The sequence below is a fragment of the Suricata suricatta genome, chromosome 2 (assembly GCF_006229205.1).
Source record: "Suricata suricatta isolate VVHF042 chromosome 2, meerkat_22Aug2017_6uvM2_HiC, whole genome shotgun sequence".
NCBI lineage: Eukaryota > Metazoa > Chordata > Mammalia > Carnivora > Herpestidae > Suricata > Suricata suricatta.
Window position 1 is genome coordinate 25,491,147 of NC_043701.1, and position 26,928 is coordinate 25,518,074.

At 34.3% G+C, this 26,928-nt stretch overlaps 1 long non-coding RNA gene across 2 annotated transcripts in view; it reads left to right on the plus strand.

Annotated features, from left to right (window-relative positions):
- Positions 1-26,928, plus strand: part of LOC115305382 — a 102,908-nt gene that overhangs the window by 59,949 nt on the left and 16,031 nt on the right. The window contains exons 5-8 of one of the 2 annotated variants that reach the window (XR_003914758.1): positions 12,964-12,996; positions 13,123-13,197; positions 14,284-14,372; positions 14,516-14,671. This is a non-coding gene — a long non-coding RNA (uncharacterized LOC115305382). Of the gene's footprint in view, positions 1-12,963; positions 12,997-13,122; positions 13,198-14,283; positions 14,373-14,515; positions 14,672-26,928 lie in introns of those variants that run through there. The other variant, XR_003914757.1, reaches the window with a different exon arrangement.

Below are 26,928 nucleotides of genomic sequence, written 5' to 3' on the forward strand. Positions count from 1 at the left end.
TGATATCTCATTGTAGTTTTGATTTGTACTTCCCTGATGATAAGTGATATTGAGCATCTCTTCATGTGTCTGTTGGCCATCTGGATGTCCTCTTTGGAAAAATGTCTATTCATGCCTTCTGCCCATTTTTAAATGGATTATTTGTTTTTCAGATGTTGAGTTTTATAGGTTCTTTATATATTTTAAGTACTAACCCTTTATCAGATGCGCAATTTGCAAATTTATTCTTCCATTCTATAGCTTGCCTCTTAGTTTTATTATTTCCTTTGCTGTGCAAAAGTTTTTGTTTTGATGAACTCCCAATAACTTATTTTTGCTTTTGTTTCCTTTGGCTCAGGTAACATATCGAGTAAGAAGTTGGTAGGACCAATTTCAAAGAGGTACTGCCTGTGATCTCCTCTAAGATTGTATGGTTTCCTGTCCATACAAATTTAGGCCTTCAGTCCTGTTTCAAATTTAGGCCTTCAGTCCTGTTTCAAATTTAGGACTTCAGTCCATTTTGAATTTATTTTTGTGTATGGTGTAAGAAAGTGGTCCAGTTTCACTCTTTTGCATATGGTTTTTTAGTTTTCCCAGCACCATTAGTTGAAAAGACTATTTTTTCCCATTGCATATTCTTTCTGCCTTTATCAAAAATTAAGTGACCATATAGTTATGGGTTTAATTCTGGGTTTTCTATTCTATTCTATTCTATTTAACTGTATGTCTACTTTTGTGTCATTACCATAGTATTTTGATCACTACAGCTTTGTAATATAACTTGAAGTCTGTATTTGTGATACTTCCAACTTTGCTTTCTTTCTCAAAGTTGCTTTGACTATTCAGGGTCTTTTGTTGTTCCATACAAATTTTAGGACTGTTTGTTCTAGCTCTAGTGAAAAATGCTGGTGGTATTTTTATAAGGATTGCATTGTGTAGATTGCTTTGAGTAGTGTAGACATTTTAACAATATTTTTTTTTCAACATCATTTTATTGCTGGGAAAATTGTTAACTATCTCCATATTTTACTCCAAAAAAATCATACCTGTGTATGGGTGTGTGTGTGTGTGTGTGTGTGTTTGAAAGTTATAATTTTTGCTGAAAATTCACTAAGAGCAAGGATTTCTCTAGGAGTAGGAGTAAGATTGTCTAAAGACAAAGTATGTTACATTGTTTCCTAGAAATACCAAGGTTATATCAAGCAAATCAAAGACAGAAAGTGAGAAAGAAATGACAAATCTATGGATATATGACTGTCCTCCACTGCAGGGTTTCCTTTGGTTTACCCATGCTATAGGCATTCATATGCAGAAACCACATGTCTCCATGTCTCACAGGCATCTCAAATCAATGGCTATAAAATCTATTTCAAAATCCACTGAGTGAGATTCTCTCTTCATTCTACATTGTAACACCACCCCATAACCTCAGCTGGAAATGTTGGAGGTACTTTTCTTCTTATAAACTATGGTTCTACATCCTACAAACCCCTTTACTTTGTTTTCCTCTATTTGTACCCACTGCCACTATCCTATATTGTGGTAATACCACTTAACAGTAGGAAATAAATACTTCACTAACATTCTTGCTTGAAATTTTCAATTAGTTAACATGTATCCTGTATACACCTCAGACTATTTTGAAAATCCAAATCTGATCACCTCTTTCTACTATCTTCTTAGTGATTTTTCGATAAACTAAAACTATTGTTCTTTAGGAATTATTAGGCAGGCTGTACCTCCCTTTACATCTACATTCCTTTCTAAAATTTTTCACCTTTGAGTACTACCCATGAGCAATATAGAGGATGTTCAGCTTCTCAAAGGTACAATTATCTCTTTCAACTTTGAAACTTATAACAACTGTAGAGATTAGGCTTAGCGCAAAACCAATGTAAATGTTATAAACTATGGATCAAAACTTAATGTGAAATTAAGAATTATGAGCAATATTTAGTTGATATTATTGCCATTTATATTTTTGTATTAATTCTCCATTTAATACATTATTAAATTTCTTATGTTTCATGGTCATGTGTTGACATAGGTGGAGCATAGATTACTTAGATGACAAAAATTATATGAGCATGATGCAGGGAAGGTATTACCTTGGGGCTATCCACCTCAATTGGGAAGTCTGAATAGAAAGATCTCACTAAAACAAGAGTAAACTGGAAAAAAATAGAGGAAGTCATCAGTTATCAAATTTAAAGACTTCAAAAAAGGGGTGCCTGGGTGGCTCAGTCGGTTAAGCCTCCAACTTTGGCTCAGGTCAGATCTCACCTTCGTGGGTTCAAGCCCCACGTCAGGCTCTGTGCTGACAGCTCAGAGCCTGGAGCCTGCTTCCAGTTCTGTGTCTCCTTCTCTCTCTTCCCCTCCCCCTCTCATGCTCTGTCTCTCTCTGTATCAAAAATAAATAAAAACATCCAAAAAGAGACATCAAAAAATTCCAGGAAGAAAAATACCTGAAGGAATAGAAGAAATTTAATGCCTGGTGATTTTTGGTTTGTAGCTATAGAACTTACCTTGTTGGGTGCTAGATATTTTGCATTCCTAATAATATTCTTGAGCTTTATTCTGGGAAGCAGTTATGTGGGAACAGTTTTATAATTTTGTGTCTTGCTTTTAAGCTTTTTTAACATTTTGTTTAGGGGTAATTTTGTCTCCCTGCTGACATACAACACTCAGTACCGTATCCAAGTCCCAGATTTTCACAAACTGGCTAATGAGAACAGGAATTATTCTGGCCCTGTGTGTGATCTCCAATTATTGTTTCATCTATCTTTCCAGGCTTCAGGGAGGTTTTTTTCATCTACATGCCTATTTTTTTAATTAAACTTTTAATTTTGAGATAATTGTAGATTCATAAGCAATCAGAAGACATAATACAAAGAGAGCTTATGTATCCTTTGTCCAGTCTCGCCCAGTGGCCTCAGTGATGGCATTTGATAAAACTATGTTGTAATATCTTACAGCAGGATAATGATATCAAGATACAGAACATGTTCATCACCACAAGGATCCCTCAAGCTACACACTCACTTTCCTCCCTGTCCCTTTGCCCTTTTTCATACTTAAACTCTGGGAAACATTAATTAACTCAGCATTTCTAAAATTTTTGATTTAAAGAATGTTATATAAATGGAATCATGTAGTATGTAATATTTTTGTGTTTGGCTTTTTCACTCAGTGTAATTCTCTGGAGATTCATCCAGGTTGTTGCTCATATCAACAGGTCATTCTTTTTTCTTCCTGAATAGTATTCCAGGATATGAATGAACAAAGGTTTTTTAAACTCTTCTCCTGGTAAAGGAAATCTTGATTATTTCTCTTTTTGACTATTACAAATAAAGCTTTCATGTACATATTATATGTAGACCTTTGTGTAGACATAAATTTTCATTTCTCTGGAATGAAATTGCTAGGTCATGTTAGTTTCAAGTTTAGTTGTTTTAAGAAACTGGTGGATTGTTTTTAAGAATTGCTCTGCTGTTATATCTTCCCACGAGCAGTGTTCGAGTGATTCAGTAGAAACTTGATCAGTAGAAATCACACCCTCACCAGCATTTGGTATTGACAGATATTTTAAATTTTAGCCATTCTGTTAGGTATGTAATGACAGTTCATTGTGGTTTTAATTTAAATTTCCTTAATGGCTGATAATGTTGAATATATTTTCATGTGCTAATTTGCCATCTGTGTGTCTTCTTCGATGAAATGTTTCTAAGTCTTTTGCACATACTTGTATTTTTACTTTTGTGTTTTGAGAGTTCTTTCTTTGTTCTAGATACTAATCTTTTGTTGAATATGTAGTTTGCCAATATCTTCTCCGTTTCTCTAACTAATCTATTAATTCCATAATTTAAAAAATTTTTTTAACATTTATGTATTTTTGAGAGACAGGAAGAGACAGAGTATGAGCAAGGGAGGGGCAGAGAGAGAGGGAGATAGAGAATCTGAAGCAGGCTCTAGCGTCTGAGCTGTTTGTCTGCTAGCCTGACGTGGCACTTGAATTCACAAACCACGAGATCATGACCTGAGCTGAAATCAGATGCTCAACCAACTGAGCCACACTGGTGCCCCCAAAATTTTTAATTTTGACATCTAACTTATCATATTTTCCCTTTACGGATCAAACTTTTGGTGTTAAGTTTGAGAACTCTTTGCCTGGACCTAAACCCTGCACACTTTTTCCTGTTTTTCCTTTTCTATAAATTTTATAGTTTTACATTTTATTTTTACAACCATGATCCATTTTGAGTTAACTTTTGTGTATGGTGTGAGACTTAGGTTGAGATTCATTTTTTGCCTATACATTTCCAGATTCCCCTCACCACCTTCCCTCCACTGAATTGCTTTTGTCCTTGAATGGAAAGTTAGAATGATGTTCAAAGAGCTATAAAGATATTTTTGAGAAATTATTTATTTCTTTTATGTGAAAAGAAAACTGAGGCTTACCTTATATATTTTAAATGGTGATAATAATGATAATGGTGAAAGTTAGAGAAACAAATAAATAAAATGAAATTGACCATAAAGACACAAAGAAAAGAGAAAAGAAGAAATCTAAAAGAGGAGGAATAGGAGGAGGAGGAGGGACAGAAAACAAAAAGAAAACCAAAATAAGCTCTTTAGAGAATTTTGAAAAGGTAGTGTATCCATCATATAAGAGTAAGATGTTATGAAACCATTTTTGAATTTAAAATAATTGCTAGATGTCTTTTTAAAAGGCATTCATAGGATATTTTTGTGAAATGAGAAAAGCAAAATCCAATTTTAACAACACTGCACTATTTAATTATAGTCAAATTTTATTATACCTATAATGAACACATTGTCAGAAATCACATTCATGGCAGTAGCACCTGATGATGAAATGTAGCTCAGACTAGCTTCTTTGTAATGAATTAAAGTGAAAATTGCTTTGATCTCAAGAAGAAAAGCAGTGCCCAGACATAACCTTCATCTTCTAAGTTTCAGAATTATTAGAAGGATCATTTTATTTTGCTGGGCTATTTGTGAATTTATTTATTTTTTAAATGAGTTGACAGATTTTAGAATTTTGAAGTGAGGAGTAAGATTGAAAGGTAATGGTATTTTTATGGGAAGTCAAAGAAGTTAAATCTAGAGTTCAGTTTATATTTGCCCTTTTATTTACCAAAAATCCAAAAATGTTCTATCATATCATCATAAGGCAACAAAGCACTGTTTATAGTGAAAACTCCAACTCTGAGATTGACAGATAAATCTTGAGTTGTATAGGATTTTACTTTTAGAGAATTTCCTTTTTCCATGATTAACAGGCCTTGTTAAAAGAGGGGTCTGTATGTAAGTTTTAATAATGATACTCAAGTAGGAAAGACTCTACCTGTATTGAAATGTATTTATTGTCTACTAACATATTAAATATTTGGAGCAACCAATAATTTTCAGTGATCCAGTATGTGTTATATGTAAAATACTTGGAGATCTGGTCATAATCCCAGTTCTGCCACCAACTGATTATGACCTTGAGAAAGTATATGTATTTAATTACTCTATTATTGCCCTTGAAAATAAAGGTATGTTTTATTATTTTTGACATTTTAATGGAAGGTTGTTGAAGAGATATAATCTGAAATAATGTGATGAGTACTGTTATCCCTTTCAGAATTTGTCCTGATCCTTGGATGAAGGGTTTTCCATAACTATCCGTTACAATTATTATTAGTAACCTTGAAGTTACTTTTTTTGTATTAGAGTATAATGTGGCTCCAAAATCTGTATAATCTCATTATTTTCAAATATTATTATATCTTCACGCATAGATCCATATGCTCCATTTTGTGATCCATATAAGTGTTCATCAGCATAGCTCTAACATAGGTATGTAAACCATTGCTTAAATTTAGAGCCAGTGATTCTACAAAGAAAATAAAAGTAATTGTTCCTCTTTTTAATCATGTAGGCTCTTTTCAGCTTTATTTTGTATAAAATTATAGTTTGAAAAATGTGGCTATATGTAACTCTTTGAAAAATTATTTTGTATGATAAGTGTTCATATGTATATTTACCCTAATATTTACCTTTTGTGATGGTTTTTTATTCTTTTCTGAATTTGCATTTTTTTTTCCTGAGAATCATTTTTGTTTTGCCTCAAGAACTCATTTTAGTGTTCCTTTTAATAGTGGGTGGCTGGGGTGCCTGGGTGGCTCAGTTGGTTAAGCATCCGGCTTCAGCTCAGGTCATGATCACATGGTTCATGGGTTCGAGCCCCGCGTCAGGCTCTGTGCTGACAGCTAGCTCAGAACCTGGAGCCTGCTTCAGATTCTGTGTCTCCCTTTCTCTCTGACCCTCCCCTGCTCACACTGTCTCTGTCTCTCAAAAATAAATAAAAACCATTAAAAAAAATAAATAAAAATAGTGGGTGGCTGGTAGGAGCTGGGGAGGGGGAGAGAATTGGGAACTGATAGTAAATGGACATAAAGTTTCAGTTAAGCAAGATGAGTAATTTCTAAAGACATATTGTACAATATTGTGTGTTACGTAAGTAATGATACTGTATTGTACAATTGATGTTTTGTTAATATTGATCTATTGACAATAAATTATTTTAACTCTTCTATTTGGAAGACATTTCTTCACATTGAAGAAAATTTTTAGTAGGTCTAGAACTCTAGGTTGGCGATAGTTGATTTCTAGCATTTTAAAGATGTTATTTTTATCAGCTGTGAGTTTAATTGCATACCTTTGAAGAACACATTATTTTCCTGCCCTTGACAGTTTTTAAGATGTTTTTCTCTTTGTCTTTGGTTTTCAGCAATTTCACTATGATGCATTTAGGTGTTGTCTTCTCATTTATTTACTTCCGTTTTGTAGAATTTCTTTGTTCTCTAGCTTGATGTCTTTTGTCAGTCTTGGAAAGTTCTTGACCATTAATTTTTAAAATGTTTCTACTTTTCTTTTCTCTAATCTGGAACACTAGTTACATTATGTCAGACACTTCAATGTGTCTCTTATGTTTCTCTCCAAAGACAGTTTACACTATCATTTGCTAGGCTCAGAGGAGGAGATCACCCTGATACAGTTTAAGACAGAGCTACTGATTTCAGGTTTTGGAGTCCCTTTTTTCTTTTCTTCCTTACTCCCTCTCCTTCCTCCTCCTCCTTATCTTTTCTCCCTCCTTCCTTTTTCTCTGTCTCTCCTTCTCTCCCCCTCCCCTTACCTTCACTCCTGCCTTGTAGCTTTCCATTAGTTGCAAATGTGAATTCTGAAAATTTGTATAGAATCTTTCCTGTTTAGTGATTTCTGGATCTTAAGTTTTGTGTTCCCAATACAAGGAACTATTATCCCAAATCTCTCTTCGCAATTAGATATTTCTACTTGGCTTCTTAGTCCCTTACCGTTGGCCAAGGTATTACCCTTGTAGAGTATCTGTTATATTTCTCTTTGTTACCGTTTCTTAGGGATCTAATTCATCAACTTTTGGATACCTTGACCATCCCAAACTCAGTATTTGTCTCTGAGTTTCTCAGAGATATCTTCACATATGCTGTATTTTTCATTTGTTAGCAGAGGTTCTTGGAAGTGCTTACTTCTCAGTGTTTTGCCTCATCCAAAAACTTGGTAAGCATCCCAAGGGCAAGTGGCAAGCTCAAAGTTGGGGTTACCTCTATATGCTTCCCTAATTTCTAAGATCTACCCAATGCCTACAAACAAAGCTTGGGCTAATTTTAATGAGTATGCAACACTAAACCATGAACAAAGGAAGGAACAACACAGCAGAGCAGCATTCTGTCCTGAGTCAAAACAAAATTTAAGGGTAAAATATGTGTAGCCTGTCTGGAGAAAAAGGATTATTTTGCTTTGACTAGCACATAATATGTAAATGAATTGGTGTTATATACAACTAAACAGAGAGGAGGCAGAACATGTAAAGAATATTATGCCATTTGAAAGTGCTAACATTCTTTCCTCAGCCTTTTCTAGTCAACTGTGTAGAAATGTTAACAACCTAGCATCTGGGTGTCTTTCCCATATTGAGTCTATAATACTCTGCATTTTGTTCTTTTTTTGTCTCTGAGTTACTCTTCCAGATCTGTGCTTCAGATATCCTGATATCTGAGTGAAGTGCTTTGAATTAGAGCAAAGAAATCAAGAAATAAAAAAGAAAAAGAAAATAACATTAGTTTATGATTTTTCCAAATGCATTTTGGCCATGGGTATTACATTTTAAATATGTAATCATATTTTATGCTTTACTATTCTTTTCACCTTGAAAATTTCTGACAGTAGACTATTAAAGTATAAGTTGGCAGTTTATATATGCATGTAAGTCAGATAAGGTGATAGGTATGTGGTCTTCCTTTTAAGAATATTATCTGAGAAATAGAAATTTTGTCTCCTTTTGCTTCAGATTTGCTATAAACAAGCCAAATGTGGTTTTCTTTGGCAGGAATAGTCTTTTCACTTTTTTTAGTTGTAAAATTTTAGCTAGCCCATATTGTAGCTTTCTAAACTTGATAATACTGGCTTCCAGTTAAACAATAATATATAAACCATGTCAACCATATCTGGGATTCACAAAATGAGTATTCAAGAAATAAAATTTCTTTTGGTTTATAGTTCCCTTAATCCTTCAGAAACGATCACAAATCCAAATTATGTTCTCAGTGTTAAGTTTTGTGCTGGGATCTCTTCTGTAGTAGATAAAAGAGCTATAAGACTATGTGATGCAAGATGCTTCCCTATAGGATACAAAACAGAAGGTGTTAGACAACAAAGCATAAGTTGCCCAGATTTTGCATTGTATTGTGTGAAAATGGTCTCTACAGATATTTCCCTTCAGTATCAGGGTATTTATTGTCTTATCATTTGATTTCTACTTATTGTCATTCAAATTACATAATATCAGGCATTTGTTGTTTTTACAAGATATTTTATAGAATTATTCTTTTAAAAATGCATGATGGCAGCGTTAACAAGGTGAGTGTCCAGTAATCTATAAAGCATATAACTACACTTGATATCATGGAGATTCTTTCTCATGTTATATGGCATATGTGAACAAATGGGCAATTCTGAATAATGAGTACCATATTAAACAATGTTTCACAGTTTTCAACTGTATCATCCAGAAATAATCAGAAAATAAGGAATTCTTTATTTTTAAATTTTTAATTTTTAAATTCCAGTATAATTAACATACAGTGTTATATTAGTTTCAGATGCACAATATAGTGACTCAACAGTTCTATATATTACTCAGTGCTCATCATGACAAGTGCACTCTTAATCTCCCTCACCATTTTTACTCATCCCCTATCCATCTCCCTTTTGGTAACCACCAGTTTGTTTTCTAAAGTTAATAGTCTGCAATTTTTTTCTTTGTCTCTTTTTTCTTTGCTTGTTTTTTTTTCTTAAATTTCATATATGAGTGAAATCATATGATATTTTTCTTTCTCTGACTGACTTATTTCACTTAGCAGTATAGCCTCTAGATTCATCCATGTTGTTGTGAATGGCAAGATTTCATTCTTATTTTTTGTGGCAGAATAATACATATATACATATATGTAGCCTACCTTCTTTATTCATTTGTCAATGGACACTTAGGTTGCTTCCATAATTTGACTATTGTGAGTAACTCTGCAATAAACATAGGGGTGCGTATATCTTTTTGAATTAGTGTTTTTGTATTTCTGAGTAGATACCTAGCAGTGCAATGACTGGATCATATGGTAATCCTATTTGTTTTTTGAGGAAGCTCCATACTGTTTCCCACAATGGCTGCACCTGTTTGCATTCCCATCAATACTGCAAGAGCATTCCCCTTTTACCACATCTTTGCCAACACCTGCTGTATCTTGTGTTGTTGATTTTAGCCATTCTGACAGGTGTGTACTTGATTTGTACTTCCCTGATGATAAGTGATGTTTAGTATCTTTTCATGTATCTGTTGGCCAATAGGACTTTTTTTGTTTGTTTGTTTTGGGGCATCTGGGTGGCTCAATCTTTTAAACGTTGGACTTCATCTCTGATCATGAACTTGCAGTTTGTGAGTTCAAGACCCACATCTGGCTCTGTGTGGACAGCTCAGAGACAAGCCTGCTTCAGATTCTGTGTCTCCCTCTCTCTTTGTTCCTCCCCAACTTGCACTCTGTCTCTGTCTCTGTCTCTCTCAAAAACAAAATAAAGATTAAAAAAATTAAATAAAAATTTAAAAACAAAAACTTTTTAATGTTTATTTTAGAGAGACAGAGACAGAGCATCCATGGGGGAGGGGCAGAGAGAGAAAGGGAGATACAGAATTTGAAGCACACTCCAGACTCCAAGTTGTCAGCAGAGCTTGATGTCAACACAGAGCTTGACACGGGGCTTGAAACCACAAACTGTGAGATCATAACCTGAGCTGAAGTCAGTCACTTGACTGACTGAGCCACCCAGATGCCCTGGCCAATACAGGAATTATGTGGCATAGTTCTACTTCATTTAGAAGAGACACCCTTTACTAACTTCATATAAAGAAGGATGTGTGCAAAACTCCATGCTGCTAAGTTATCTGGTCTTCAATAATAGATAAGGCTTTGAGCTTTGGGGATACCTACTGCTTTACATTCTGAACTTCAGAGTGTCTACAGAAGATGGAGGATACTCCAAACTTCAGAAGAGAATGAACTTTCCTTATTCAATATCTTATAGGGTATTATCTCTCATAGGTATGAAGAAAGGTCTTGATGTCATTTAGTGATTCACAGTGGCCTTTCTGGGACTACTTTAAATAGGTAGTACCCTTTCTGTGGGGTGCTTTGGAGATACAGAGCTTTCCCCATATTATAGTGTACAGATAATCAGAGCTAGCCTCGTGCTATAACAGGCCTAATGGGCAGTCTTTTGGGTCTCTATCCCATTTAGAGGTGCTATGATTTGTGCAAGATCATCACCATCAGTAAAGTAGAGGAGAGACTGAAAATGTAGTGAAAGGAAATGGGAAAGCCTATCCAATGAAGTATTTTAAGTTTCCAACTGTTCTTTCTGATTTACTCAAGATTCATTCTAAGTATGTTTTATTTATATTATTCTTACTTCTAATTTTCCTCTGTCCTCTAAAACTAAATATTGGACATGTTCAGGACTTCTGAGAACTTAGGAGCTGAGGCCTTGTGGGTCAAAGAGTGGGCCATAGTGCTACTTAGGCCACACATTTTCAATTTCTTTTGTCACATGTTCATTGTTCAGGACAAGATTATGGCAAATTATACCATAGATATATTCACACATGTACTCCAAATGAGCAAGATGAATTCTAAGCATATCCATTAGATCATTTTAGTTACTAGTCAGACTTTAATACTGCTTCAAATAATGGTTACTGGCAACTACTTTTACTCTTTTTAATTCACTAATAGTATTTTGGAAGGTGCTCCTAAAAACTGCTTTATCAAACATAAATTTAAAAAGTACATTATTTTCAGTTATTCTAGAATGCAGATTTTCTCTGGCAGGGTTCATCATTCTCCTTAAAAAAGATGCTTTGTTTTAATCATTTCCTTTTGCAGATAAGCAATGGGCATTTCATTATTGTTCTATTCAAGTATACTTGTTTCTCCTCCTGTCTAGTTAAAAAATTTATATTAATAAGTTCAAACTGGAAAAAAAAACTGAGCATAGAATGATCATTGCAGAAAGCATCACCACTATCACTTCATATTTTCCTCTACATCTCCTTATCATCACACAATCAACACTCCACTGTAAATTGTTTTAATATCTTGCCTCCCTTTATTTTGTGGCTTCCTTGACAGTAGGAATTAGACTTTAAGTCCGTATTCCAATTGCCTGAAACAATATCCAATAGATGTGAGTGGAACAGAAGGAAAGGACAGTAAAAGGAAGGAAACTTGTATGATAGAAAGAAAATTATTTATATTAGCATTCCAACAGAAACCTCTATTTGTATGGGACTTAGGCTTTAAGTCATAAAATTTTCAGTTTGTTCATTAAATTTAAGAAGTAGACATGTATGGTTGAAAGAACAATATCTGAGTTGGGAGACTGCTTTTGGGTGCCATTCAAATCTCTGAATATATTTGCAGTTTCAAAAACAATATTACTGTATAATTTAATATTTTGGTAATGAAAATAAAAATATTTGATGTTCTGTCTAAATTACAAAGACAACAATGGTTTATATTGGCTCACCAACGTTTTACTGGGATCTGGCAATAATGTCAGTATATTATATGTGCTATTTCTATTAACCCCCAACTCAAAAAACCCCCACCCCAAATCCATGATGTTGATATTAGTCTTAATGACCTTTTACCATTAAGATATAAGGATTTTAAGTAATTTAAGTAAGTGATAGAGCCAGGGTTTGAGTTTGAGCAGTCAGAATCTAGAATCTACACATTTATTTTGGATTGCTATGTTATATAAATAAAAGCTAGGCCTGTGTTTAAAACAGTGAAAAAAAATGGAAAAATAGCAAATTATATTTTAGTTCAAAATTTAAGCATTAGGTTTTAAATTTATTATTTTCTGTATTTTCAGTTGTAATCATGTGAAATATCATTGTAAACAAAGTATTTGTATAAAAACTTACTGTTTGCATTATTCACCATTTCTTTTTCAGATTACAGTTAGAAGAAACTGGGTAATATTTTCAACACAAAGCAAACAAATATCTATTTTAAGACATTGGGGAAAACAATGAGTCAGGTGAATTAGTCAGGTATCTTCCTGATTTCTAAGCAGTGGAGTTAAGAATAAGAGTAGCCAAGGTGAATTTCTGAAAAAGAAGAGAAGCTATACAGCTTTATGTGTGGTGGTCTTTCACAAGTTAGCATAGACTTATTCATAACTATTTGATTGGATTCTTTGGATGGTCATTATAATTGTGATTTTAAATTTTTTAATGTCAGTAGTAGGAAGTAATTAATTTTCATATATCAATCTGTATCCTGTAATTTTGCTGAATTCACTGATTTCCATACTTATCTCTAGGTGCTCTTACTTTCTGTGTTGTCTGCTAAAAAGGTAAGTTTTATTTCTTACTTGCAATTGTTATACCTTTATTTCTTTCTCTTTTCTTATCGCTTAAGCTATGATTATAAATTCACTGTTCAGCAGAAGCGGTCATAGAGGATACTTTTTTTCTTTCAGGAAAAGGCTTTCAAAGTTCGATGAAATGTGATATATGCAGTACCTGTTTTTGTAGATAGCCTTTATAAGATTAAGGTAAGCTTTTATAAGATAAGGAAGTTTTTCTCTACCATTAGTTTTTTACATATATTTATGAAGAAAAGATGTTGAATTTTAAGGAATGCTAATAAGATTACATGATTTTTCTCCTTTATTCTGTCATTGATAGGAACTTGTACATTAATTTTGAATTGTTAAACCCCAATACATACCTGAAATAAACACAATTAGTCATGATATATTCTCATATTATACAATTTTGGATTATTTTTGAGAAGTAAATTTCCCCTTCACAATTTTTTCTTTAGTTTATTTATTTTTGAGAGAGAGAGGCAGAAAGAGCACAGTAGAGAGAGAGGAGGACAGAGGATCTGAAGTGGGCTCTTCACTAACAGGAGAGAGCCCCATGCAGAGCTCTACCTCACAAATCATGAGATCATGACCTGAGCTGAAGTCAGATGCTTAACTGACTGAGACAGGTGTTCCAACAATCTTAGATTTTTATTGTCAATAATTTGTGATATTAACATTTCTGTTCTATCATACTTCAATTATTATTCAGTTAAAATGTTTTCTACTTTTATTTGTGGTTTCTTTTTTGATCCATGAGTTATTTAGAAGGTCATTGATTAATTTGAAAATATTTGATGAGATATTTAGATAAATTTTATTAACTTGGCTTAATTTCAATCCTTTGAAATTCGTTGATATCAGAATTATGACATGGTATATGGTTAACTTTGGTAATATCCCACATTAATTTGAAAATAGTATATATATTTTTTTTAATTTTTAATGCTTACTTATTTATAAGATATAGAGAGACAGAGTATGAGCAGGGGAGGGGCAGATAGAGAGATACAGAGAGACAGATCTGAAGCAGGCTCTAGGCTCTGAGCTTTCAGCACAGATCCCAACATGGAACTCAAACTCATGAGCCATGAAGTCATGACCTGAGCCGAGGTTGGAGGCTTAACCAACTGAGCCACCCAGGTGACCCGAAAAGAGTATATATTCTTAAGTTCTTGAGTTGTTCTATGTTTACGAAGTCGATCATATTTCATAATCAGTTTTTCCAATTTTTCTATAGCTTACAGATATTTCATCTTTTTATTTTATAAGGTACTTTGACACATTAAGAGTTGTACATCTCCTTTTAGCTCTGGAAATTAACATCACACCTGCGAATTTAGAACTGTTACATGTTCCTGGTGAGTGACTACTTGTATTGTTTTTAAATGCCCCATTGTACCTCTAACAATGACTTTATTATTAAAGTCAATTGTGTCTGATACTAGTAGAATCAAGCAAACTTTGATTATTGTTCACAGTTATATTTTCTTTGAACTTTTAGTTCTCAAGTTTGTGTTTACACCTGAGGTGTATCTCTTGTGAGAAGAGTGAAAATAAAGTCTCCAAAACAACAGAGGCTCACCAACCATTTTTGTTTCTGTGCCTCTCAAGTTACGAATATCCTGCAAAGTATGAGAACAACAACAACAAAAAAGCAAAAGCCATATATTTACAGATAGAAGTTGTAAAGTATTATTTCTGAGAAATAAAAATATGCAATTTTATCCTTATATACTCTAAAAAGGCCATCATTATTTTCTTGCTTAAACATATATGATTAAACATTAAGGTAGTAAAATAGCTTTCCTTAGTTTAAGTTTGATAAAAAGTTTTTTTATTTTCAAATAATTATTTTATGCAGTTTTGCAGTGTGGTTCCTGATTATGCTTTTCTCATAAGTGGCTTTCTCTTTCCCTAGCTTCTCCGAATATGGTATTGTTATTACCTAGTTAAAATGACTTAATATCTGTTACTTGGTTACATGGTAATGCCCATTTCTTTAACATGTGAAAAATATAGTTGCTGCCTAGATCCCCTAATTCTTCTTTTTAAAAATTCTTTAATCCTATATTGCAGTTCTTTGAACTAAGTACAGGTGTCTGTGTGTTTTGAACAATCTAATCCTCACTCCAGTAAGGCTATTTTCATACTACTCTTAGATGAATCCTGTTTATTGAACACTGTGAACCTGTGTATTTCTTTGGAGCAATATTTGACCACATCTCTCATTCTTATTCTGATATATGTAAACTCCTAAACTCATACCCACCAAATACCTTGCCTTTTTGTCTGTTATTAACATTTATTACACTGCACTGAATTGCCTTACCTGTTCACTAGAAATAATTTTGGGGGCAAGGATATGTTTTTCATCTCTGTATCTTTAATTACTAACACCTATATAACAGTGAACAGTTTTTGTAAAGTGGATGAATTTTTTTAAGTAAAAAATCATATCTTAAAGTATTGTTTGCCACTAGCAGCATCCCCTAGCAGCACTGATTTGGAATATGAGCTGACAATCAAATGCATGATTCACAATAGGCATTTCTGAGAGTGTGTAAACTACTTTACTTTAAGAAAACCACAATCCCAGGAATGCCTTAGCTTTTATACAGCTGGTCACAAACTGCCCACTCATGTACCTATGACTGGTGTGACTAGCCCCTTTGTAGCTACATGCTATTAATTTGAGTTGCTGATTACATGATAACAGATAAATGGGCTGATACGGTCTTCATCTTGTTTTTAGTATACATAAGCTACTCAGAATTATTTGAGTTACAAAGAGTCAAAATCTAGAGGCTAGAGGAAAGGAAAGGCTAGGGGAAAACAGAGCCACTGTTAAGTCTTCTCTTCTGTTGCCAAGTGATTCCCTTGGGTGAGCAAATTAAGAGCATTTTGGAAAAAGGAAGCTAGAATCTTTTCAAACAAGAAAGGAAAAACTGTTCCTTCCATTACTAGTTCCTCAGGGCAAGACTGTTGAATCATGGGAGTCTGTGCTTTGTTTCATAAAATGACCTGAAACGCACAGGTTTCAGCGTCGACTTTCAGGGCCAATTCCCAACTGCCAGTTTCCCAATTCATCTTGTCTATAGCTGCATTTATGACAAACAATCAGGATAGAAGTTTAGCATCTTATTAATGTATTTAATGAGGATTGTCGATGGTTGATGGTTAAGAAGTAGCATCAAGCAAATGCTAATAAGTGGGCATATTGCTACACTAATTTTTAGGTCCTTGCAGAGAATTTCAACTACTATTCATATTGATAATGATTCATATTCATATTCATATTGAGTGAATTGTGATACATTCAAAAAGTTCAAGGATTCCCGAATGATTTAAAAAATATTTTTTTGGCTTTAACAAGATATTAAAGACTAGTTAAAACAGATTTTCCAATTCAAAAAAAATATTTTTCTTTGGTATCACATACATGTATAAACAAGTATTATAGGATTCTCCAATCTTCAAATTTATAAGATATTTTTCTTTGTCATAAAAAAGATACTTACAACTCTATCAAAGGTGTTTAATAATTTACATACCTACATATAGTTTTAGTATTCATGAGATCATAGAGATCTTTTAAATATAACATGTATTTTTATTTTCAAATTGTATACCTCTCTAGACTTTTGAACATTTTCCTTTTTAAAATATACTGAATCATGAGATTCTATGCATAGTGGAGAAGATGACATATTTCAGAAATAAAAATGCTGAACACAATCTCAAAAGAAGCAAATGAAGATTCCACAGGGACAGATCACTGGGAACAGCAAACAAGACCACACTGTATTTTGTATTTTGGCATCATGTAAAACATCACTTGCTGCTGCCTTCACAGCATTCCCATTGGGACAGAGCAGCAATGACTTGCTGACACGCCCCTTCTTGTAAGATCATGGAAATATCCTAGATTATTTCCAATTGTTTATGGGCATCATTTAAGAGATTGCAGCTGTGGCTTCACTTGCACTTTCCACCTGTCATATGGTAATTGCCTCAAAATTAACACTGTAAAAGGAAGCAAAGATTCTTAAGAGATGTATTTGGCCCCAAATTAGCCAGATATGTACATAAATATGCTCATTTTCCCATTAAGAAGAGAGCCATAGAGGGATGCTCTTCTGCTCTTGGCAGATGGCGATAGAAACTCATCAGTTACTCTCATGCTGCCTTGCCATAATCCTAGGGAAAAAGAATTTATCATCTACTGGTTAGATTTATAGCACTTAAATTATGATATCTTTTAAGTAAAGGCCAGAATTATCATCAGGGGAAGATGGATTAAGTGTGTTATCCATTATGTAAGCAAATGCCGAAGGTGAAACATTGCATTTAGAATTCAAGCGAAATAAAGAAGCTGCAAGATTGAGGTTTTATCTCCCAAAATTATCCAATAAGCTCATTAAGCCTTTTGAGGAGGGGTAAAGTATAAATAGAAAGGCAGACTGGCAATAATTATAGCTTTATACATACACTTAATTGGAATGAAACTCTTAAATCATGCATAATAAAGTAGTATGATTTAAGAATTTCATTCCCATTAAATGTGCATTTTAGGTTCTTGTCTTAAGTGTGAACATAAAAGTTCATCTAAATGTTATGATTTAACATGAGAACTAAAGTAGATAAAATGAAAAAAATAGGCCCGGATTCTGAGGAGAATAGTATCTTTGATGCTGCTTCAGTTTCTAAGGCAGATAGTTGAAAAAACGACTTTCTTTAGGAAAACCAAACCAAACAAAACCTGTATGTATATTTTTTACTGAAACCTATCAGAACATTTAGTATGCAAACAAGTTATTTAGCTATCTCTATAAACATATTAGCCTATATTTCCAATTTTGTGGTGTGAACATTCTACAATCTAGAACTAAGATGTGAATCAGCAATTATGAAATTTACATCCTATGCAAGATGCATCCTTTCCTTTAACTTATCATTTCTTTATTTTCCCTAATTCTCCTTCAAGCACATATCATAGAATTTCCCAAAACTGAGTAGTTTCTGTTTACTCTCTTTTATGTTCTCCCTTTGGAGATTTTGTAGCATACATTCAATTCTCACATTTAGAGGAATGAGGTGAATTCTGTCATGACATATTCAATAGGTACCCAACATCAGTCAAATGTATAATTTCGACAGAGAGATCACTATTTATTTTTTAAATTTTCATCAATAGCACTGCAATTCTATCAGGTTTGAAAGTTTGAGGAAGCCCAAATCTATCTACTTTTGAACATAGGTCCATTTAAAAAGTCAAATATTCTTTACTACTTTCACACGCCATTTTTATGTTAAGAGGAATATAATAGGATACATTTAAAAATGAGAAAAAAGACTCATAAGATAACTCAGGAGTTAGGCTTAGAAAATCTTACATTTAAAACGTTTAAGTAATTAAATAAATGCCATGCACAGGGGGAATAGCAGATGATTTATTGGGACTTGGAGAATCAACTGAGGCTCTTTAGAGAATACTTCATTTGAGTTTGGGTTGTGAAAATTAAGTAAAATTTCAGAGAAAAATATTTCAGATAGAGTGTCATCAAAACCCAAAAGAGTCAAAGCATAAGGCATATACTAGCTAGAGCAAGGAGTCATTGTGAGGCATTAAGAGAAGATGAGATGAGAAAGATGGACTGGGAATAGAATGGAACAAGCCATCATTCTATCCCCAAAAAGTATACTTAATGAAATAGTCATGAAGAACTAAGAAAGGGATGGATATGTTGTGACTTCTTTTATAATGATGACACCTTTTGACAGCTGTTGTGGAATGAATTGTGTTCCTCCAAAAACACTGAGTATCTATAAATGTGAACTTATTTGGAAATGAGGTCTTTGCAGATGATTAAGTTAAAATGAAGTCATTAGAATAGACACTAATCCAATATAACTGGTATCCTTATAAAAAGGGGGAATTTAGACAGAAACAGATATTTACAATGGAAAAGATGACGTGAAGGTACTGAGAGAACATCTAGAAGCCAAGCAATGCTTGCAGCTACTAGAAACAGGCATGGAACAGATTCTCCCTCACAGCCCTCTGACACCTTGAATTTGTACTTCCAACTTTTAAAATTATTAGACAATATAAGCCACTGTTGATTATGCCACCTATCTTGTGGACTTTGTTTTAGCATCTCCAGGAGACTAATTCAGCAGTTTTGTGGGTTATGGATGTTAAGGTCTGAAACTGGAGGCAGAAAAAGCAGTTAAGTAACTGCAATCGTTTGCAAATAAGTGGTGATGTCACAAGAAAATGTAGAAAAGGAAATGGTGGTCCATATATGAGAAATACTTTAACAAAGAAATATTAAGATTTCCAGTAAATTAATTGTAGAAGAGGTAAAGAAAAGAAAATATAATAAGGACTTATAATTTTCCAGTTTTGCCCATTTAGTTCAAGGTTGAATAAGAAACAAATATGAGACAGTCATATTTGAGTCACCTGGAGATGGAAGAATTGATGTTGTTTTAGAAATGTTTGAATTTGAAGTAACTCTGAATCTTTGATTTGTTGTTTTAATATATGAAAAAAAGTCTTGGTTGGACATAGGAATTTGAGTTCTATTACCATTCGAAGCAATGAATTTACATAAAGTGGAGTGGAGGTAAAATTTGCTTAGGGTAAAACTCTAAGGAGAAACAATATCTAAAGACTAACTGATAAAGAAGGATTTTGTTCCAGAAACTCAGAGGTAGTCAGGCAAATAGAGGACCTCCACAAGAGAGAAATGTTAGAGAAACCAAAGAAGAAAACAAGTTTCAGACAGATGGAATGGAAAACATTTAAAATGCTAATTGAAGATGAAGACAGAGAAGTATCCATTAAATTAGGCAAATGGATCATCATTGTATAACCTGATGATCATTGTTGGAAAAGAATACATACACACTTCTGCTATATTAGCATATTCATCCAAGAAATAAGAAAGGCATCTGTCTCAGAATAGCAAAGTAGGTGAGGTAATTCATTTTCCTGTTTCTTCCTCAACTTAGTTTCAGACTTCCAAATATTTTTATTGTCACTTTCTTGTTGGTACAATTATAGCCCATTAAACTTATTCTCTGGATATAACTCTTTTGATGACACAGTTATTGAACTGTGTGCCAGAATCTTCTATTACATTGTGATTCCCATCTTAGATCTTGCCTCCCTCCCCTTTTTAAAGGCTTTACGTCACTTAGAGAGGTTTCATATTCAAGTCAAAATTTAGAAAAAGGTACAGAGATTTCCCACATACCTTCTGCCCCCACATATGCATAGCCCCCTTATTATCAACATCTCCCATCAGAGTGGCACATTTATTACAATTGATAAACCTACACTGGCACATCATAATCACCCAAAGTTCATAGTTTACATTATGGTTCATTCTTGGTATTGTAATTATGGGTTTTAACAAATTAATAATGACATATATATATCATTATAGTATTGATGGGGTTTTGTTGTGACAGTGGGATTCAGAGCCAACAGCCAAGAAAGAATTCTTGAAGACATCTTTAGTGCAAAATGTGATTTTTTTTAAAACATAGGGGCAGGACCTGTGGTCAGGAAGAGCTGCACTAGGATTGTACAGAGTGACTGCTTATATGATGTGGATTTGGGGGAGGTAAAGTCAAGAGGAAGTTTCTTAAAGGGCTTTCCATATGCTAAAGAAGATTTACAGATTACTGAAGGACTAGCTATTGTCAAGCTAAAATTGTTTCTGCCCCCTCCCTCAACTGGGAAAGCATTGTCATTAAGATAGTAGGGAGTTCCTGAAGATAAGGCTATAGATGAGATATTTGTAAATTGATGGAGACTTATCAGTTTAACCATTTGTTTTCTGCCCTTTCCTTTGTTCTTGAGCAGCCTGAAATGCCTGAAGACTGTCACACATATCCCACCTTGGGGGGGGACTGGAGGTCTGGGGTGTAGCTGGACGTATGTTCCCTTATCAGTATCATACAAAGTATTTTGACTGCCCTAAAAATTATCTGTGTTCTACCTATTCATCCTTTTCCCTCCCTCATTCCTGGCAACCACAGATCTTTTTACTGTCTCTATAGTTTTTAGTTTCCCAGAATGTCATAAATTTGGAACCATACAGTATGTAGCTTTTCCAGACTGGTTTCTTTTACTTAGAAACATGCATTTAAGTTTCCTTTGTGTCTTTTCATGGCTTGATAGCTTATTTACTTTTAATACTGAATAAATTCCATTGTCAAATACCCAAGGAGAACATTTCAACTATAATTAATAGTTAAAACAGCTAAGGACAAAGATATCAGGAAATACTTGAACTTTTTTCCTGTTCCAGGGATATACCTTGTCATTGAAGACTGTGCCTATCCTAAGATAGATTGCTTCATTTGGCTTTTCCTGTGGTCTTCAAGGACAGCAGGAATAAAGGGCATTAAAAAAAAAAAAACACTCAACTATTGCAAAGTTAAGAACAAAAGCAAAGAATAAGGATGTCAATACCTATTACTGATAAACAATAATTAAGTAGGAATTAAATGTTCAAATTAAGAAAATATCTGTGGAGTAATTTCTCTTCTCAATTCAGTAAAAGTCATAAGGTATTGTTGTTATAGGTCAACTTATGGAATGTAATATGTCAACTTATAAGACCTCAGAGAGCTTACTGTGTATAGGTTCAGTTTCAACTCCCATTCTGATGAATAATTAAAGATTGGGCCATCTGGAAAGACCCTCAAAATGTAACTCGATAAGGAACGTTGTAACCTGAAGTTTAACTTGTTTTTCAAGATTCTGTTAAGTAACCCCACCCTTCTACTAAGACCTGGCTGAAGCAAAGTCCACAGGTGAAAGTCACCTGTCACTGTCTCTCACGGTATCTTAGGTGTCTAACTATGATTGGTCGTTCTAAAGGGACAAAGAACCTTAAAATGATAGGTTTCTGCCAAAACTAACGTCTGTGGTCTGTGTATTACAGTGTAAATGGCTACAATGTAAATGCTGTGAATTGTAATTGGTTAACTAAATCATGACACGTTCTGTCCATATAATCTCACTGCCGCCTTTGTTCCAGCCATTCTCTGCTCCTTGACACCAGGGAGATCAGGTTTGGCTGGCTGTAATTAAAGCATGCAGCCATGAATAAAATTATGCCTCGCTTCTATTTGGCATTGGTGGTCTTTTCGTAATCACCCCTGCAACAGTATTTCTATTTTATTTTTTTAATATATTAAGAGAATATACATTAACTATATATAAAATGAGAAAATCCTGTATGCTTTTATTTTCCCCACCCTTTAATTTGCTGGACACCAACAGATCACTGAGAGGAGGGAGGGTACATGCATCATCATTCTCCAAGGAAATTTAAGAAACACATCAATACTTGGACCCTACCCAAGGCCTACTGAATTATAATTGCCAGAAGGTATTTAAAACAAATAGCAAACACTCTTCAGCTTTTTCTCTCATAAATAACTTTTTAATGACAACTTGATAGACCTTCAGCAAGGCTAATTTCAAATGTGTCAATCACCAAAAAATAATACAGAAAGGAAGTAAACAACAATAGACGATTTTTGAGAACTTTGAGGAAATAAATAAAGCCACTTTTGTGTATTTGTAAGTAGAGGCCAAACAGTCATTTACTTTAAAAACAAATTTTAGTATAATTTCCAAATATTCTATCATTAAATAGGGAAACCAATTATTTCTTATCATTTTTTCCTTTTATCTAAACAAGATCCTAACAATCTCCCTTTTCTTCTTCGTATGCATTATAAACTTACTCTCCTTTATTAATAAAACCTGACCAATAACTATTGTTTGTGTTAGTGTGTATCTAGATTAGTCTCAAACAGGAAGTGAGCCAGGAAAAGGGATGTGGTAAGAAAAATGATGCACTCCAGAACATTAGGGAGAGGAGAGAGCTTTTTATTTTTAAGTTTGGTTATTCTAGGGGGTTGAGAGGTAGAAGTAGAAGGAAAGAGAGAATGCCTATCCCCAAGAGAATCCCTAATGTGGAGCTCAAACTCATGAACCATGAGATCATGACCTGAACTGAAACAGAATAGAATGCTTACTGGACTGAGGCACCCAGGCGCCCCCAGGGAGAGAGCTTTGAATTCAAATGAGAAATGTGTGCTAAGTGATCAGTAAATACTAGTTAATTATTTAAATTAACATTATTAAATGTGTTAATGGATAATTGTGTCCTGCGTCTGTAATGCCTCTGTGTAGGGCAGAAACAATTGGAATAATGTGCCTAAAACCAGTTTAGCTAATTGGAAAACTTCTGAGTCAGCATCTAGATTGGAACAAATCTGGTAACCCTCTCCCTCCAAAGGATCTTCTTACATGGGATCTAAGGAGTCAGCTGGTAAGACCTTATCTGTGTCTATATTTGTGACGTAGGCATATGTTGCTATGGCTGGTAGAGTAGTGGGGACTGCAGGCAGAAGGTGACACATGCTAGCTTGGAGAAGGAGTTTCAGGTATATCTGGAGGGAATTCTTTATAAGGCAGAAGTTACAAATAAAATAACCTGAATTCAACAACTGAGCCCAAACATCACTGATTCTCCTCAGAATGGAGTCCATCAGGACACAGATATCTGTGTTTCCTGAGAAGAGACACAGTAAACTAAAAATGCCTTGCTTTAATGTTTCCAGAAATGATGTTAAAACTGATCAAAATTGGAATGTAAAACATTTGGGATAGAGCCAGTCTTCCCACTTCAAAAAAGTTTGCTGTGCCATTGGAGCACAGGAATATTAAATGTTCCCTTGGGTTGGGGTGCAGGAATCTGTTTTTGCAGAAGGGGCAGGGCAGTGGCAAAATGTTTAAATATGGATAGTGTCTGAAGCCATACCATTCTTCTGACTTAACGTGACAAGCAAAGATTGAGTTACCCATCATCCATCCAATCCACTGCTCTGGAGAGTGATAACTGAAATATTTATATCCCAGAATCACTTGAAGCTAGTATTTCTCATGTGGGCTGCAATCTTGGGTGAGATTTGGAGTCAGCATTAAGCCATTGCGATAGCAACAATATGCACAAAGACTGGACCTTTATGGTCACAGATGATGGCAAGTGCATCTGAGTTTTACACAGCAACTTGGAGTATCTTGATATTTACCTTTAGTTCATATGGCTGCAGAAGCTAAGCTCTAGGTGGTAGTAGCTGTGATATTTCTGACTATATTTTCTGTTCAATTTCTTAAAATATAAAATTGCTCCAAAAGTAAAGTCTATGAATTAAAAGGAAATACTTTCAAAACAAAAGTATAATCCATGCAGTCCTTATCATCTCAACTGCTGCTGCCTTCATCTAGATCACTATCACTTTTCATATTATTTAGTCCTGCTCCTATATGGCATGTTCTCACTATAGAGGCCAGAGTGATCTACTTAAAGCGTGTTTTTTCTCACTGCAAAATCTTTCTATGGGTTTTAACTCAGTTGAATACCTAGAGTCATCACAACAGCCTACATGGCTGTTTATATGATTTCACACCACCTAATTCAATATCCCTTTAGCTTTATGACATCTTCAGCTCATACTTTTACTTGACTTACTCTGATCTAGCTGCACTGCCTTTCTCTTTGTTGAACACCATCAACCTTCCTCTAAGTTTGAAGATTTTCATACTCCTTCTTCTTCCTGGAATGATTTTTTGCCAGATAGTCTGATAAAGCTGATTTCTTGTCTCTTTCAGGTTGTCTCAATTATCACCTTTTACTAGGTCTCAAGACTTCCTTGATCATCCTGAATAAAAATAGCAAGTTTCTTCCCAGCACTATTTCCCTGCTCTATTTTTTTTTCACAACATGATATGAGATATACTATCTCACTGTCCACCTATCTGCGCTAGAATGTAGAGAGAGAGATGGAGGAAGTGCAGAAATGAGGGAGGGAAGGAAGGGGACAAAAGAAGAAAGAAAAGAAAAATGAGAAAGCCAAAAGTGAGAGGAGACTTGACTTGCTGAAATTATCGTACCAGATAGGTGCAGAATCAAGATTTAGGCCCAAACCCAGTAAAATATGACTAACCCAAATTCATGTATGACAACTTAGATACGATTTTGATATTCATACTTAGGGTTCCTACCTAATTTATTTATCATGATAGCATCTCAGAAGATAGTTATTTGGTTACATTCACATTATCCTATGAGAGGAGTTACAAATTTCGAAGAACTGTATTCAGGGGGCACCTGGGTGGCTCAGTCAGTTGGGCGTCCAACTTCAGCTCAGGTCATGATCTCCTAGTCAGTGAGTTTGAGCCCCGCATTGGGCTCTGTGCTGACAGCATAGAGCCTGGAGTCTGCTTGTGATTCTGTGTTTCCCTCTCTCCCTGCTCCTCCCCCGCTCACACTCGGTCTCTTTCTGTCTCTCAAAAATGAATAAACGTTAAAAAAATTTTTTAAAACAATGTATTCCCTAAGGGCATAATGTTATAATTATCAGGTAATGTTATATTTAAGTAGGAGAAGAACATTTTTTAAGTAGAAGAAAATTGAGGTTTGATTAATGCTGATTCTTCACCAGAGGTGAGTCAAATGCAATGATAGCACTTTGCTTTATAATGATTGACGCAACAAAAATCTTTGTCTTTATTTATCAGGGTTATTCTTAAATGGATCTGTCTGAAAAGCACATTTCAACAATAGATTGATCCCCATAGCATTTTAAATCTTTGGGTGAGCAGCTTCAGGTTAGAAATTAAAACATCTTATTGTATGTCTACCAAATGGAGTTCAGTGCTTCAGGCATTCGGAGCTTGTCTAAAATCCTGCAAAGAGTATCTGTTTTGTAAATGTCTTTTACATAAACTGAAATATGAAGGGGTGAGTTTAAATGTTAAGACAAAAGAAAGAAAGGCATATGGAGAATAATACAGCCACAAATTTAAGGTCACAACAAATGACATTGTTCTTAACAAAGCAACAAATGTGAATTTTGGAAAATCAAGAAAAGTTGTAATTTAATTTAGGAATATTTTAGTTCATTTCTTGCTTAGACCTAGAAAGTTTGTATGTAATTTAAGAAGGTTAGTTTCTTCATACCATCTTTCTACAATGTGATGATTTTTGTTTTTGCAATGTTTAATTTCTTTTTTTGGATAGACAGATTATCCTTGTATCCCCTGCAGCCAATTGTAATGATTTCCACTGACTGCAGTAATGAGGGCAGAGCTGAATAACTTTAGGCTTTTCCCACTAAAATCATTTACGCACACACACACACACACACACACACACACACACACACATACACACACACACACACAGAATCTTGTTAAACAAACAAGAATATTCTTATCTTCCCTTTCAACAAAAGGAAAAAAAGAAATCAGTGAATTCACCAACATGGCAATTGCCAGTTGGCCAGAGGATGAGGTCACTTGCATGTCCTCCCTCAGCACACAGAGAGGATTTGCATACTTGGCTGCAGTCTTGTTTTGAAGGACAGCTGCGCTGGTGATTCTGATCTCAGTTGGATGTGGAGGCATTGTCTTAAATAGCTTTCCTTTAACCCATTTAAATAGTTAAACTAGATTATAGAGCTCTTAAGGAAAATGTTAACTCAGATGTGTAAAACCCAAATAGACCTTACTTTAACATTCTACCTAAAACACATACCTTTTTTCTATGTCTTCATAATTAGATATTTACCTTACTTTATAGATGGAGGACTTGTGTCTGACTATACCTACTGTATTTGATGGTTATCCCTTGAAAAAGAGGCCATTCTTCTCTAGATGTTTATTGTGGCCTTTGCAAAAGACTGAAGAATCTTCTACAAAGAAATTATTACTCAGAATTTTCCTTTATGCCTCTACTGGAAATTGCATATTGGTTAACTATACAGATTTGAACTTCTAAACTTCCTTGAGTATTATGGACTATCATTGTATGTCTT